Genomic DNA, 16064 nt, shown 5'->3' with positions numbered 1-16064 from the left:
AAGTCATGTCGCCTTTGAGCATAGAATCCAACAGTTCGAAACCTCAATACTTCAAACACAAGGGAATACATGGAAGAGAACTATATTTTAAGCAGTGTAAAGGAAAGATATTTGGATCCGAAACTCTAGTGATCAACAGAATGAGCATCGATCTACGCAACTAGGATACAATGACATGTGTCACCATGACATCGAGCCAGACCACCTGATCCCGTTTGTCTCCCCAAACGACAAGCATATTTTGCTGAAAATATGTATAAAAAGGCACAACTGGACACACACACACACACACACACACACACACACACACACACACACACACACACACACACACACACACACACACACACACACAGACACGTACGTGTGTGTGTATATATATATATATATATATATATATATTGTGTGTGTGTGTGTGTGTGTGTGTGTGTGTGTGTGTGTGTGTGTGTGTGTGTGTGTCCAGTTGTGCCTTTCTGCAACGTGACCCGTGAAGGTCCTGGGTAGAATAGGTCTTCAGTAACCCATGCTTGCCATAAAAGATGATCATGCTTGTCGTAACAAGGCGACGGGATCGGGAAGCCAGGCTCGCTGACTTGCCTGACACACGTCATCAGTTCCCAATTGCGCAGATCAATGCTCATGCAGTTAATCACTGGTTTGTCTGCTCCAGACTCGATTATTTACAGACCGCCGCCGTATAGCTGGAATATTGCTGAGTGCGGCTTAAAACTAAAGTCACCCACTCACTCACTTTCTGCAACACTCATTTACTCACTCATTTACACCTATGCATGTATGTTCCAGTGTATCGTGCATGGAAAGTCCCTGAAGAGAGTGTGCCAAGGCTCTCCTAGTGACCTTGCTCCGGAACCGGCAAGTGTATGATGTGCCAAGATATCTGGCTTGACTGAATTGTCGGATTTTGTCTTTTCACGTATTTTATCTGACTGTGAGAAATCAGCAAGGCAGTGCATATTACGTGACATGATGTCAACATGAAGATATGGCTGAGATACACAGGAATGGTTCTTGGCAGCCCATGTACTCCTAATTTATAACGCATCGAGAAGAACCTGTTACCCACACTTGACAACTAACATTGCATTTCTATTTTGTACTTTCGTGTTTTGTAGTAGTCTCATCCCTCGCCTCAGAAAAAAATATAAGAAGAAATCCATAGTTTCCTCTTCATATCTGAGAAACATGTGCCTGAAGTACTTTTTTTTATTTTTGTTAATGGCATGGTCAAGCATCTAATATTGCTGCCATCAGCATATTGTAATTGTTAGCGGTTTGCCAGATGGTGTCTGTTGTTGTCTACATTTGTACTAGGCTCGGATGCGCATGCGTGATCTTGGACCTCGAGAAACAGCAGTGTTTGTGAGAGATGACTGTGTGTTGTTATGAAGATTGTGTTGTTACCTGTGGATGAGGGAGTGTCGTCATGGTCAGAGACGATTTTTTGTTGTCCTTTTCGTTAACCACTGTGTCAACTGACTCAAGTGAATATATTCAACCCGGGTTCTGATTCACAAAACGTTACGATCTATCGTAAGTCATGGGCGTAGGACCTATACCTATGATAGGTATTAGAACGTTTTGTGGATAGGATGCCTAATGTGACAATGTTTACCCACATGAGTGTAGAAATATATAATCACACAAGATAACAACACAACTGCTTTGTATTTACATTTGTAAATGTTCTAAACGTGTGCATATGTACGTACAAGCTCCATGGCATCACAAAGTCTGAGCAGCGGATCCTGGATAGGGATTTTCTCATTTCATATATTAATGTTTAAATGAAAAAGTTGTAAATTTCTTAATTTATGACACAGGTTTAAATACCCTTGAAATCGTCTATGTATATATTTAGACAATATATACAGGTTGACTTATGTTTTTGGGACTTAAGTTTTTGAAATGCCCGACGCTCTAGCTCCGACCGGGTGGGTACTCCATCTACATGTACATAACGGGGTCTGTAAGTAATGTAGCGTTTATTCTGTTCCAGCTAAGTCTTCTATCTTATGTGGAACTGAGACAGTACCCATGAAGTCATCTCTCACTGGTGGATTTCATCTTGTTCCAGCTAGGTCTTATATCATCGGTGGAACTGAGACGGTACCCATGAAGTCATCTCTCACTGGCGGATTTTATTTTGTTCCAGCTAGGTCTTATATCATCGGTGGAACTGAATCAGTACCCATGAAGTCGTCATCTCTCACTGGCGGATTTTATTTTGCTCCAGCTAGGTCTTATATCTTATGTGGAACTGAATCAGTACCCATGAAGTCGTCATCTCTCACTGGTGGATTTCATTTTGTTCCAGCTAGGTCTTACATCATCGGTGGAACTGAATCAGTACCCATGAAGTCGTCATCTCTCACTGGCGGATTTTATTTTGCTCCAGCTAGGTCTTACATCTTATGTGGAACTGAATCAGTACCCATGAGGTCATCTCTCACTGGCGGATTTCATCTTGTTCCAGCTAGGTCTTATATCATCGGTGGAACTGAATCAGTACCCATGAAGTCGTCGTCTCTCACTGGCGGATTTCATTTTGTTCCAGCTAGGTCTTATATCATCGGTGGAAGTGAAACCTATCTCGTTGATGGATCTCATTTTATCTTACCATTCTCTCATCGGTGATACTGGATCAATACCCATAAAGTCCTGTCTCGTTGATGGATCTCATTTTTATCTTACCCTTCTATCATCGGTGATACTGGATCAATACCCACAAAGTCCTGTCTCGCTGGTGGATCTCATTTTTATCTTACCCTTATATCATCGGTGATACTGGATCAATACCCATAAAGTCCTGTCTCGTTGATGGATCTCATTTTTATCTTACCCTTCTATCATCGGTGATACTGGATCAATACCCATAAAGTCCTGTCTCGTTGGTGGATCTCATTTTTATCTTACCCTTATATCATCGGTGATACTGGATCAATACCCATAAAGTCCTGTCTCGTTGGTGGATCTCATTTTTATCTTACCCTTCTATCATCGGTGATACTGGATCAATACCCATAAAGTCCTGTCTCGTTGGTGGATCTCATTTTTATCTTACCCTTATATCATCGGTGATACTGGATCAATAGCCATAAAGTCCTGTCTCGTTGGTGGATCTCATTTTTATCTTACCCTTCTATCATCGGTGATACTGGATCAATACCCATCGAGTCCTGTCTCGTTGGTGGATCTGATTTTTATCTTACCCTTCTATCATCGGTGATACTGGATCAATACCCATCAAGTCCTGTCTCGTTGGTGGATCTCATTTTTATCTTACCCTTCTATCATCGGTGATACTGGATCAATACCCATAAAGTCCTGTCTCGTTGATGGATCTCATTTTTATCTTACCCTTATATCATCGGTGATACTGGATCAATACCCATCAAGTCCTGTCTCGTTGGTGGATCTCATTTTTATCTTACCCTTATATCATCGGTGATACTGGATCAATACCCATAAAGTCCTGTCTCGCTGGTGGATTTCATTTTTATCTTACCCTTCTATCATCGGTGATACTGGATCAATACCCATAAAGTCCTGTCTCGTTGGTGGATCTCATTTTTATCTTACCCTTCTATCATCGGTGATACTGGATCAATACCCATAAAGTCCTGTTTCGCTGGTGGATCTCATTTTTATCTTACCCTTATATCATCGGTGATACTGGATCAATACCCATAAAGTCCTGTCTCGTTGATGGATCTCATTTTTATCTTACCCTTCTATCATCGGTGATACTGGATCAATACCCATAAAGTCCTGTCTCGTTGATGGATCTCATTTTTATCTTACCCTTCTATCATCGGTGATACTGGATCAATACCCATAAAGTCCTGTCTCGTTGATGGATCTCATTTTTATCTTACCCTTATATCATCGGTGATACTGGATCAATACCCATAAAGTCCTGTCTCGTTGGTGGATCTCATTTTTATCTTACCCTTATATCATCGGTGATACTGGATCAATACCCATAAAGTCCTGTCTCGCTGGTGGATCTGATTTTTATCTTACCCTTATATCATCGGTGATACTGGATCAATACCCATAAAGTCCTGTCTCGTTGGTGGATCTCATTTTTATCTTACCCTTCTATCATCGGTGATACTGGATCAATACCCATAAAGTCCTGTCTCGTTGGTGGATCTCATTTTTATCTTACCCTTATATCATCGGTGATACTGGATCAATACCCATCAAGTCCTGTCTCGTTGGTGGATCTCATTTTTATCTTACCCTTATATCATCGGTGATACTGGATCAATACCCATAAAGTCCTGTCTCGCTGGTGGATTTCATTTTTATCTTACCCTTCTATCATCGGTGATACTGGATCAATACCCATAAAGTCCTGTCTCGTTGGTGGATCTCATTTTTATCTTACCCTTCTATCATCGGTGATACTGGATCAATACCCATAAAGTCCTGTTTCGCTGGTGGATCTCATTTTTATCTTACCCTTATATCATCGGTGATACTGGATCAATACCCATAAAGTCCTGTCTCGTTGATGGATCTCATTTTTATCTTACCCTTCTATCATCGGTGATACTGGATCAATACCCATAAAGTCCTGTCTCGTTGGTGGATCTCATTTTTATCTTACCCTTCTATCATCGGTGATACTGGATCAATACCCATAAAGTCCTGTCTCGTTGGTGGATCTCATTTTTATCTTACCCTTCTATCATCGGTGATACTGGATCAATACCCATAAAGTCCTGTTTCGCTGGTGGATCTCATTTTTATCTTACCCTTATATCATCGGTGATACTGGATCAATACCCATAAAGTCCTGTCTCGTTGGTGGATCTCATTTTTATCTTACCCTTATATCATCGGTGATACTGGATCAATACCCATAAAGTCCTGTCTCGTTGATGGATCTCATTTTTATCTTACCCTTATATCATCGGTGATACTGGATCAATACCCATAAAGTCCTGTCTCGTTGATGGATCTCATTTTTATCTTACCCTTCTATCATCGGTGATACTGGATCAATACCCATAAAGTCCTGTCTCGCTGGTGGATCTCATTCAGTACTATTGTGGTCATGCATGTGGAATCCAATTATTTATCATTTAGTCCCTCCCTGGCCGATGGAAGTAACTCTGGACGACTTGGGTCAGCCATGGGCTCCTTTCCAAATTAAAAAGGTTTGCTCGTTACAGTCAAAATTATATATTCAGAGACTCAGCATTAGTCTATAATCAGGCGTATACGATCAGCTGGGAATTCCTGACCTGCAAAACGGCATCACTAGGCTCCTGTGAAATCAAGACGAGGAGCTGTGTTTGATGCGGCGCACACTTTGGGACTATATTTAGCGACCATCGAAACAAAGAACCCTGCGGACTAACAGTGAATGAGTGAGTTTAGTTTTACGCCGCACGCAGCAGTATTCCATCTATATGACAGCGGTCTGTAAATAAGCGAGTCTAGACCAGACAATCCAGTGATCAATATTATGAGCATCAATGTACGCAACTGGTACACGATGACATGTGTCAGCCAAGTCAGCGATCCTGACCACCCGATCCCTTTGGCCGCCTATTACGACAAGCATGGATTGCTGAAGATCTATTGTAACCAGGGTGTGTGACTAACACATATGGTCCCTGTCTAAATCTAATGTTGATAGGAGCAAACATTTCCTATTGATGGACAAATACAGCCCCTGTGAGTTGGGAGATTGATAACCTGAGGAAATCTAGATTTGTTTCATTTAGGGCTTCAGCGTTGCATGGAGGGCTAGGCAGAAGGGAAAACAATGCGGTTCAGGGAATGTGAGACTGACAAGAAAACTGGGTGACAAATCTGATTGGCGATGAGGAATAATTTATAACGATATGGGGCATGTATTGGATCACAAGCTGTGACTACTGATACGTATCAGCAAACAATTACTTCAATACCCCTGGTTGGGGGTTGCCGAAACCAACCAGATGACGGTATGTGTTTTTTTATGTATTGCCTTACCGACTTCTGTTTCCATTGTTACCATGTTGAACATCATTATCACCTTTTTATGAACAAATGTGCTCAAGCAAAAACCTCTGATATACTTCTGCACGTATTACAATGTAACCATTAGAAACGTGTTGTTATCCACTATGTTCATTTGTGTATCATTCAGAAAGGTTGACAAACTATCACAAAAATGTAGTGACATAAGCGACTGCTGTATTTCTGCAATCAGTTGTCCGTTTCATACTATCCGACTGTACTTTTTTTCGCACGCACGGAATGTCCTTCTGTGGCTCGGAACACGTGGCGTGATGTTTTTTCTCAGCTCTATGTGTTTGTGTCTCTTTCGTTTGTCGGGTCGGGTCGCGGGTCGCGGGTCGCGGGTTGCGGGTTGTTTCAACCAGCCAGATGACGGTATATGTTTCTTTTCCCTATTGTCTTACCGACTTTCGTTTCCATTTTTACCATGTTGAAGTCCCGGGGTAGAATAGGCCTCCAGGAACCCAAGCCTGCCATACAAGGCGACTAAGCTTGTCGTAAGAGGCGACTAACGGGATCGGGTGGTCAGGCTCATTGACTTCTTTAACACATGTCATCGGTTCCCAATTGCACAGGACGATGCTCATTCAGTTGATCACTGGTTTGTCTGGTGTAGACTCGATTATTTACTGACCGCCGCCATATAGCTGGAATATTGCTGGGTGCGGCGTAAAACTATACTCAGTCACTTACCATGCTGAACATCATTATCACCTTTTTATGATCAAAGTGCTCCATCAAAAACCTTTGATGTGCTTCTGCACGTCTTACAATGTAACCATTAGCAGCTTGCTGTTATCCAGCATGTTCATTTGTATATCATAGGGAAAAGCTGACAGGTTAATATTGATATCCGAAAAATGTAGTGGCATAACCCACAGTTGTATTTCTACAATCAGTTGCTCGTTCCACATCGTTTGAACGCATATGTTCTTTGCACGCATTGCGCGGGAATCTGTTTCTGTGGCCCGGAACACGTGGCGTGATTAATGCAGGAGATATGTTTTTTCCCCCTGTGTTTTTTATGTCTCTGGATGACATGGAGCGTATATTGGATCACAAGCTGTGGGTACCAGTACATTTGAGTAATCAATTATTTCAATACCCATGGTGTGCGGGCTACAACCAACCAGATGACTGTAAATGTTTTTTTTGTCGTATTGTCATACCTACTTCCGTTTCCATTGTTACCATGTTAAACATCGTTATCTCCCTTTTGATGACCAAATGTCCTCCAACAAAAAAAAAATCCTTTGATACGCTTCTGCACGTATTACAACGCAACCATTAGAAGCTGGTTGTTATCCAGTATGTTCATTTGTATATCACTGAGAAAGGTTGACTAACTGATATCACAAAAATGTACTGTGGCATAAACGACAGTTACATTCCTACAATCATTTGCTCGTTCCATATCGTTCGAACGCATGTGCTCTTCGCACAATTTGCGCGTGAATTTGTTTCAGAGGTTCGGAACACGTGGCATGATTTCTTAAGGAAATGTGTGTTTGTCTCTCTTTTTTGGAGTTATGATCACATGGCGCATTTCTAGATAAACAATTGCAAGTACCGATACAGTTGTGTCAATAACCGTGGGTTGCGGGTTGTGGATTGTGGGTTGCCACAACCGACCCGATGACCTTCAATATTTTCATCGTTTAACGACCCGTGAAGGTGCGACCCGTGTTTACAGCTCGCTGCCATATAGCTGGACTATTGCTAGGTGCGGCGTACAACTCACTCACTCACTCTTTCGTAGAATTAAGTTTCGTTGTTTCTGATGCAAGTATTATCTGCGTACTTGTAAGTTTCATTGTGTGTGATGCATGTAATAAAAGCTGTGCTTTAGACAGTGGTGCCATTATTACATACGCATCCTTGAATAGGTACATTCTCATATCTGTCAGTTTCCATAAGTTTAGGAGTCTCATAAATTCCGTAGGGTTTCTATGGGAACGGAAAATTCGGTTTGACCTGCATATCCAGTGCAATACCTCTTAAAGATGTCATAAATCCTTATTATATTCAGACTTGAGGGCCTCATATTTTCCCGTTATACCATTGCATAGTTGTAACACAATTTAACCACTGCATAATTTAACACAAGTTTGAATAATTTAAGGCAAACGCTCTGCTTACGAACATACAAATGGCTTGAGCATTAAGCGCTTTGACCATATGCCGCACAGAAAATAATGGAATTCCTGGTCTACAAGTACAGTGTTTAACCTTTCATCGCAAGGTTTTCAGATGGTTTGAGTGAGTGAGTGAGTGAGTGAGTGAGTGAGTGAGTGAGTGAGTGCGTGCGTGCGTGCGTGAGTACGCTCTTACCGTAGCAACGTCCAGCAACATCATGGCAGGGGACACCAGAAATGGGATTCACAAACTGAATCCATGCGAGGGAGCGAACCCAGTCTTCAGAGTGACGAGCGGCCGCTTTAACCATTCGGCTACCCTATCGCCCTACAGAACACTCGGACACACATCTAATCACTGCGACAGGCTATGTTCCGCATCTTGGAGTCATGTCATACATTCATATCCTTACTAGTGGCCGCTCGTCACGATGAAGACCCTGTTCGAACTTCTCCGTCCAACCCAGCGATATTACTGGAATATTGATAAAGGCGGCGTAAAACTATTATTACATACTCTGAGAGAGCAAGCTCTGTTAAATAGTTCCAGGTACCAACAGACAGTACTCGTGAAGACCCAGGTCAGAAATGGTCTTCGTGAATCCATGGTTGTTACTCGCCCGTGAAGATCCGGGTCAGAAATGATCTTCATGAATCCATGGTTGTTACTCGCCCATGAATATCCCTGTCAGAAATGGTCTTCATGAATCCATGGTTGTTACTCAATCGTGAAGATCCAGGTCAGAAATGGTCTTCATGAATCCATGGTTGTTACTGACCCGTGAAAATCCAGGTCAGAAATGGTCTTCATGAATCCACGGTTGTGACTGACCCGTGAAAATCCAGGTCAGAAATGGTCTTCATGAATCCACGGTTGTGACTGACCCGTGACGATCCAGGTCAGAAATGGTCTTCATGAATCCATGGTTGTTACTGACCCGTGAAGATCGGAGTAGAAGCGGTCTTCAGCAAGCCATGCTTGTCATTCTCAAGGATCCTGTTTAGAATTAATCTTCAGCACGTCATGCTTGTCGAACAATGCGATTTATGGGATCGGGTGGTTAAGATCACCGGCTTGGTTGGCACATGTCACTGTATCCCAATTATTGACATAGGTCGATGCTCATACAACTGATCACTGGCTTGTCTGGTCCTGACTCCATTATTTATTTATTTCTTATTTGTAGGTGGAATATTGAAAGGTGCGGCGTTAAAAACCAAAACCAACCAAACAACCAGACGACAGACACAAATGCATGCCGGTCGCTGTAAAGGTGCAATACTACTGAATGCGATGTTAGCCCCAAGTTCACCGAATCACCACAAGTTGAAATGGAATAGTTTACTATGCAACCTCGAACCCTTGCATTAAGCCGGCCATTTCATCTCATAGTCCCTGAACAACAACATTTTCCATTTTGCCTCGCCTTTTCTGCAATGCTTAAGCTCTAAATGAAGTCTAGATTTCCTCAGGTCCCGCACCTGCCATGTCACGTGAGCTCTTTTTCAAATTTCAATAAAATTATTTGTGTCTACTAAAGAGTATTCAGAGACTGAGCGTTCGTCAAACTGGACTCACTGAGAAAACGTATTGTGATGTGTATTACAGTAGCAGCACTATGTGTACATTTCTTTTCGACAGAGTTGCATAGCAACGAGTTAATTAGACGCTTGCACGTAAAGCCATGTCTACAGATATATTACATATCGCCGACCAATCGAAGTCCTGAGCACTTCGGTCTGACACGAGCCATTGTAGCACCTGGTTGTGGACAGTGCGTTCATTATCTCAGCCAGGGCTCTGACGGACGGCAATGCATTCCTCTCATTGGTACAATGTGTAGCACGTTTTCTGGTGTAGCCGGCCGTGATATTACCGGAATATTGCTAAAAGCGGCGTAAAACTACACTCACTCACACACTACTGCTACTGCTACTGCTACTGCTACTGCTACGGCTACGGCTATCGCTACCACTACCACCACCACCACCACTACTACTACTACTACTACTACTACTACTACTACTACTACTACTAGTACTACTGTCACCACTACCACTATGGTGGGTTTGTGTTGGAGGTGTTGTTTTGGTAAGGGAGAGAGGTTGTAATGCTTGGCACAGTCGGTCAAGACGATATGCAGAGTATCTTGCATTGTGTACTTGAGCACCTATGACTGAGGTTTCGAATCCCAATCCACTCCTTATCCATGAAGATTTGGAAGGAATACATACTTTGCATTGAAGACCCGTTAGAACTGGTCCTCAGTAGTTCATGCTTGTCGTGGGAGCCAACTAACATGACCGAGTATCAGCCTCGCTGAGTCGGTTGACACTTGTCATGAGTTCCCAGATGCGAATATCGATGCTTATGCTGTTGATCACAGGATTATTTACAAACCACCGCAATATAGCTGGTATTTTGCTGAGTGCGGCGTAAAACTAAGCTCACTCACTCTCTGACCCAATTCCCTCTTGTTATAATCCCATGCTTGTCAGCAACATGATTTTAGTTTTCGCCATGTGGTGAGCGTCTGAGACCTGGATGAGATCAGGTTTCACTCCCACGTTAGTTGTACGGCGCTTTTAGCTAAATCAGCTAATATCAGGGTGATGAACACCAGGAATGGGCTTCAAACTTTGTACCAATGTGGAGAATCGAACCTGGGTCTTCGGCGTGACGATCAAACGTTTAACGACTAGGCTCCCGATTGAACGATATAACAATTCGGCCTCAGACCAATCCGACTTCTACTACCATTTTGAGAATGTCACTACATTTCACTGAATAATTAGACGCTGGATGATTACTTGTGTCACCTCTTCCTGAAAAGCATTTGCAAATTTAAAAAAGAAATAATATGAACTGTGTATGTGTGTGTGTGTGTGTGAGTGAGAGAGAGAGAGAGAGAGAGAGAGAGAGAGAGAGAGAGAGAGAGAGAAATTTATATACACGTATGTGGCTACGAGTTTTGCATATGTGTAAATATGTAACCCCTAACATCTTTTGAGCAGCGTTCGTGTATCTACAATGTATTCCAGTGTGACACTGAATGCAGCATACAACGCTCACAACACCGTCAATGCGATTCTGACTGCCTACGTTGGTCTCTCCTAGTACAAGTCAAGGCGGCTTACTTATACCATTGTCGCGTTGACCGGGGCGATAATCGGTCATGTCCTTAAGCATGCCCTTCAGACGAATTTGAATAGCTGGACTAATAGCATTACAACGGCTGTAGGAAATCCCAGACCTGGTTATAGTCAGACTATTTAGTCATGGTTGTAGCTATACAACAGGGGCTTATGTCAGACTAACATCTAGTCTCTCAAATGAACACTCGGGCTTGTAATGGCGGCTCTGCTTTCAGCAGACATTTCTTATTGATGTGTAAACGAACCAGGTTTTATTGCTTTAGAAACATTATGTTTTCAAGAAATACGACACGCCTTTTCCAGCAGTCGCGAGTAATTCAAAACTTTATGACATATCAAATATGTTATATTACAGGTGCAATGGTAACTAAGATCATAAAAACAAAACACTGAGCCTTAGCAAAAAGTGAGTGAGTGAGTGAGTGAGTTTAGTTTTACGCCGCACTCAGCAATGTTCTAGCCATATGGCGGCGGTCTGTAATTAATCGAGTCTGGATCAGACAATCCAGTGACCAACAACATGAGCACCGATCTGCGCAATTGGGAACCGATGACGTGTGTCAACCAAGTCAGTAAGCTTGACCACCCCATCCCGTTAGTCGCCTCTTACGACAAGCATAGTCGCCTTTTATGGCAAGCATGGGTTAGCAAAATGTGATGCATAATGAATACATGTATACAATTAGTATGTCAGTGATGCAGAACTATACCTATTCACGGGCGATAAAACTGTAGCATGTGAGGTTATGATCATAAACATTTAGTTCATGACATGGATCGTTACATGTAAAACTTGTATTTTGGGAGAGTTGTGCACAATTGGAACAAAAATGGCGTAGTTTGGGCACATAGTGCAGTGTGAATATCTGAATATCCAGGAAATTAATGTCGGGTCAGAACTTTTCACAAATATTCAAGGAGTGACATTGACAGTTCAGTAAGTGCAATTGGTCTTGCGATTCCGCAGAACAATGTCAAACTATTGAGGGGATTTTCATGCATCACAGATATAGGATTCCAGGGATCCGATACTATGGACAGAAATGTATTAAATATGATGTCAAATATGAAACAGTGAGTTTAATTGTAAGCCGCTCTCAGCAACATGGCTGCGGTCTGTAAATAATCGAGTCTGGACAAGACTATCCAGATGATATATATCCTGATGAACAGCATGAACATCGACCTGAGCAGCTGGGAACCGATGGCATGTGTCAACCAAGTCAGGTCAGCCACCCGATGACCCCACGTGTCAACCACCCAATCCTGTTAGTCGTCTCTTGGAAGCATGGGTTACTGAAGATATTTTAACCTTGACGGATATGTAAAATATGAACCAATCAGGATAATTGTAACATCAACATTGCATACGATTGGATGTCACATCCTGATCTGATTAGATGCTAAGTGGGCGTTTTCGTGGATGTACCTCGCTGAGTGATAATATACGATATGTCGAACTCACAGATGTGATTACAAAGATATGATTCCATTATCTCGAAACTGAACATCATCAAACGCGGTTAGCGAACATAACACAACCCAACCGAGGGTAATGCAAGGGCGATAACTCTGGATGTGGTTACTTCGTCTACCACTGTCAAATTGATGACAATATTTAAGAGTCGGCAGCTGATAACGTATATTATTTATCTAAGGGCTATTTTGTCATTTTGGGACAAAGAATAAGCTTCACGGAACATATGGCATCGGGTAGCAAAAACGTGCGACCATATACAAATGTACTTAACCATAACATTGTCCATGATTGTTGCGTTCTGGTGTGTATCCGTCTTGTGGTGTTGAAGGTATAAGCGTGTTGAACACCTAAATACGTTTATGGTCTAGACGTGTTTAGGCTGGCATCCCGGTATTTTTCAAACTGGATGGAATATATTGTAATTTGGTGAATGCATCAGACAATGGAATTGAAAGGAATACAAGACGTCATCACTAATAATGATTTAGCTGTGTCTCAGGTATCAGAAGATTGTGGATATAATATTCACTACACTGAGTAACTGAGTGCGAAATGTCGACAGGGGCCGCATTGACAATAACTCGTAATTTTTCCTAAACTTTGCATTCAGTTTACGGTACATTCAATGATCTGATCATGAGCTTAGTCTGTTTTATAAACAGAATACTTAATCAGTTGTTCGCTTCTTGTACATGCCTTTAAATGACATACATTCACTCAGGCCTATTGCGTGTAAGTATCGAAATGGCGATTTAACACTCCTCTTGCAGCGCTTGACCAAGTTGCACCGTAGTAGGAATGTTTGTGAGGGGTGGCACAACACGTGGCCGTCGAGCATAGATATGAGGTGCATGTCTTTACCTTAAACGTTGTGTATGTCTATCCGGTAATATAAACTTATGCATTGTTTGTGGAATGATACAGCTTACATGCCTGGACACACCTGTACAAATATTCTGCATTACCGACAGTATTGTACATAGCCTTGCAGTACCTGTATAAGTTCTCGTATAATGTAGGGACCATGTTGTACAATGGGCTCCGTCTTAAAACATTTGCATATTTACTATTAGGCATTATTGACCGTAGAATGATGTATCCCTCATGCCTGGATATAACTATTTAGTAAACCGCCAAATAGCCTTGCCGTACTTGTACGATTCTGTATATTGTATGGATCATGTTGTACAAAGGGCCGATGGCCTACGCCATTGTACTAAATAAAGAGAATAATGATAATAATAATGTCCAGTCGTCTCACCCTTGTCTCACAATCCAGCAGGCTGATTGCAGATATTGGAAACGCCATCCTTTTGAGCATTGGAACAATCTTGATCACAATTGTATAACTATAAGAATGATGTCACGACTGGTACTAACACATGGGTTAAATGAGACAATTAATCTGCTGGATGGTTATAAGTGTTTGGTGGTCTTAGATATTAAAGACATATATTTAAAAAGATAATTCTATATGTTGTCTCAAAGGCATTTAGAAGTTGGAGGAATCAAACTAAAAGTGTCTTATGGTTCAACTTCTTTATTATACAAGGTCACAACGTTTCGAGACAGATTCTAGTCTCTTCTTCAGGTGAAGTGAGGGTACAGCTAAAGGGTTGTAGTATATATACACATAACAGAAGACTGATAACGATGGGTAACAAGATCTACAGGTTTCTATTAACTGATGTATATGCTTTGATTGATTGATGTACATGCTTCAACTTATGTACAGGCTTCAACTGATTGGTGTGCAGGCTTGTGTTGATTAGGTTAACGAGTTACATGTAGGGATGTTTGGATAAAGATTAGTCACTGAGGATAAAGTGGTTCCATGCATTGGGTAAGTAAACACCTCCGTCTCTGTTAATTGAGGGATTGTTCCGCTTGATTGCAATGGCTTCTAGGAGCTTCCGTTTTTTTTAAGTCATTGGCGTTCCTAACTAATGTCCTGGTGTTGTCCCAAACAATCTTGTGATTGGGGTTGTGCATGATGTGTTCACATACAGCAGACTTCTGATCCAAATTTTGAACTGATGTTTTGTGTTCTTTTAACCTGATGGCCAGTGGTCGACCAGTTTCACCAATATATGTCTCTTTACAACTGCATTGGATCTGGTAGATGCATCCTGCTGGATTGTTGCATTTAGGTGTTGTTGGCCCACGTCCTTTAGCTGATAGTAGCGTTTTCAGGTTGGTGTCGCTACGGAAGGTGACGTCTATTCCTGTTGTTTTCTTGATGAGACAGCTGATGCGATGACTTATCTGGCCATGGTATGGTATGTTAATTCTGACGGGGGAAGGTTCTGGTTTAGTTGACTTGGGAGTTTCTTTCAGGGTCTTGGTGATGCTGACTAGATGGGGCGGGTACTCGTTAAGGTCTTGGAAGGTTGATTTCAGGTGTTTTAATTCGCTGTGGAGGCTGTCTGGGCTGCAGACCGCTTTTGCTCTTCGTGCCAGGGTAGCTACTATGCCTTTCTTGATCTGGGGATGATGGTTGGACTGGTGATGAATATACTGATGCGTATGTGTTGGTTTATGGTAAACACTGGTGGCTATGGATTGTTGGCGTCGGTGGAGAAGAATGTCCAGGAAGGGAAGCTGTTGGTATGTTAGTGTGTTAGTATAATTCTATATGCCATGTACATGTTGGTCAGATACATTGTGCAGTGTTCGAAACAGCCACTGACAGCCGCTCGTGGCAAGTAAAAGTCCATTCGGACAAGGAAATATCCAAAGTCGCTGGCCCGACTAGCAAGTGAATTTTCATGGGGTTGTTATGTTTTTATGGTATGGCTAGCCAGACTGACTAGGAAAATTTGGAAACTGTTTCGCAAACGTGTAATACAGGTTGATCAGCCACAGAACACATTGTTGAAAGAAAATGAAAATGAAAATGAATGCTGTTGCCGAGTAGATCTGAAACCGACTCTATCTTAACCGACCCAACCCAAGACGGGAACTCGAATATTATTATGTTCTGTTTGTAGCATTGGTAGTTTTGATGGGGTCGCTTCATAAAAAACATTTTGAAGCTCTTGTTGGGCATTGGGGTAGCTTAGTGGCTAAAGCGATGACTCGTCATGTCAAAGGCCCGAGTTCGATTCCCTACATGGGTACAATTTGTGAATGTCCCCGCCGTGATATTGCGGGAATGTTGTTAAAAGCTGGCGTAAAATCCAACTCACTCACTCATCTCTTGTTTTCATTTTCGCAAAATGGACCATACGCTTGTCATATTTGGGTTATTACTA

The sequence above is a fragment of the Haliotis asinina genome, chromosome 6, assembly GCF_037392515.1.
Source record: "Haliotis asinina isolate JCU_RB_2024 chromosome 6, JCU_Hal_asi_v2, whole genome shotgun sequence".
NCBI lineage: Eukaryota > Metazoa > Mollusca > Gastropoda > Lepetellida > Haliotidae > Haliotis > Haliotis asinina.
The sequence above is the reverse complement of the archived record's forward strand: the minus strand, read 5'-3'. Positions refer to the sequence as shown.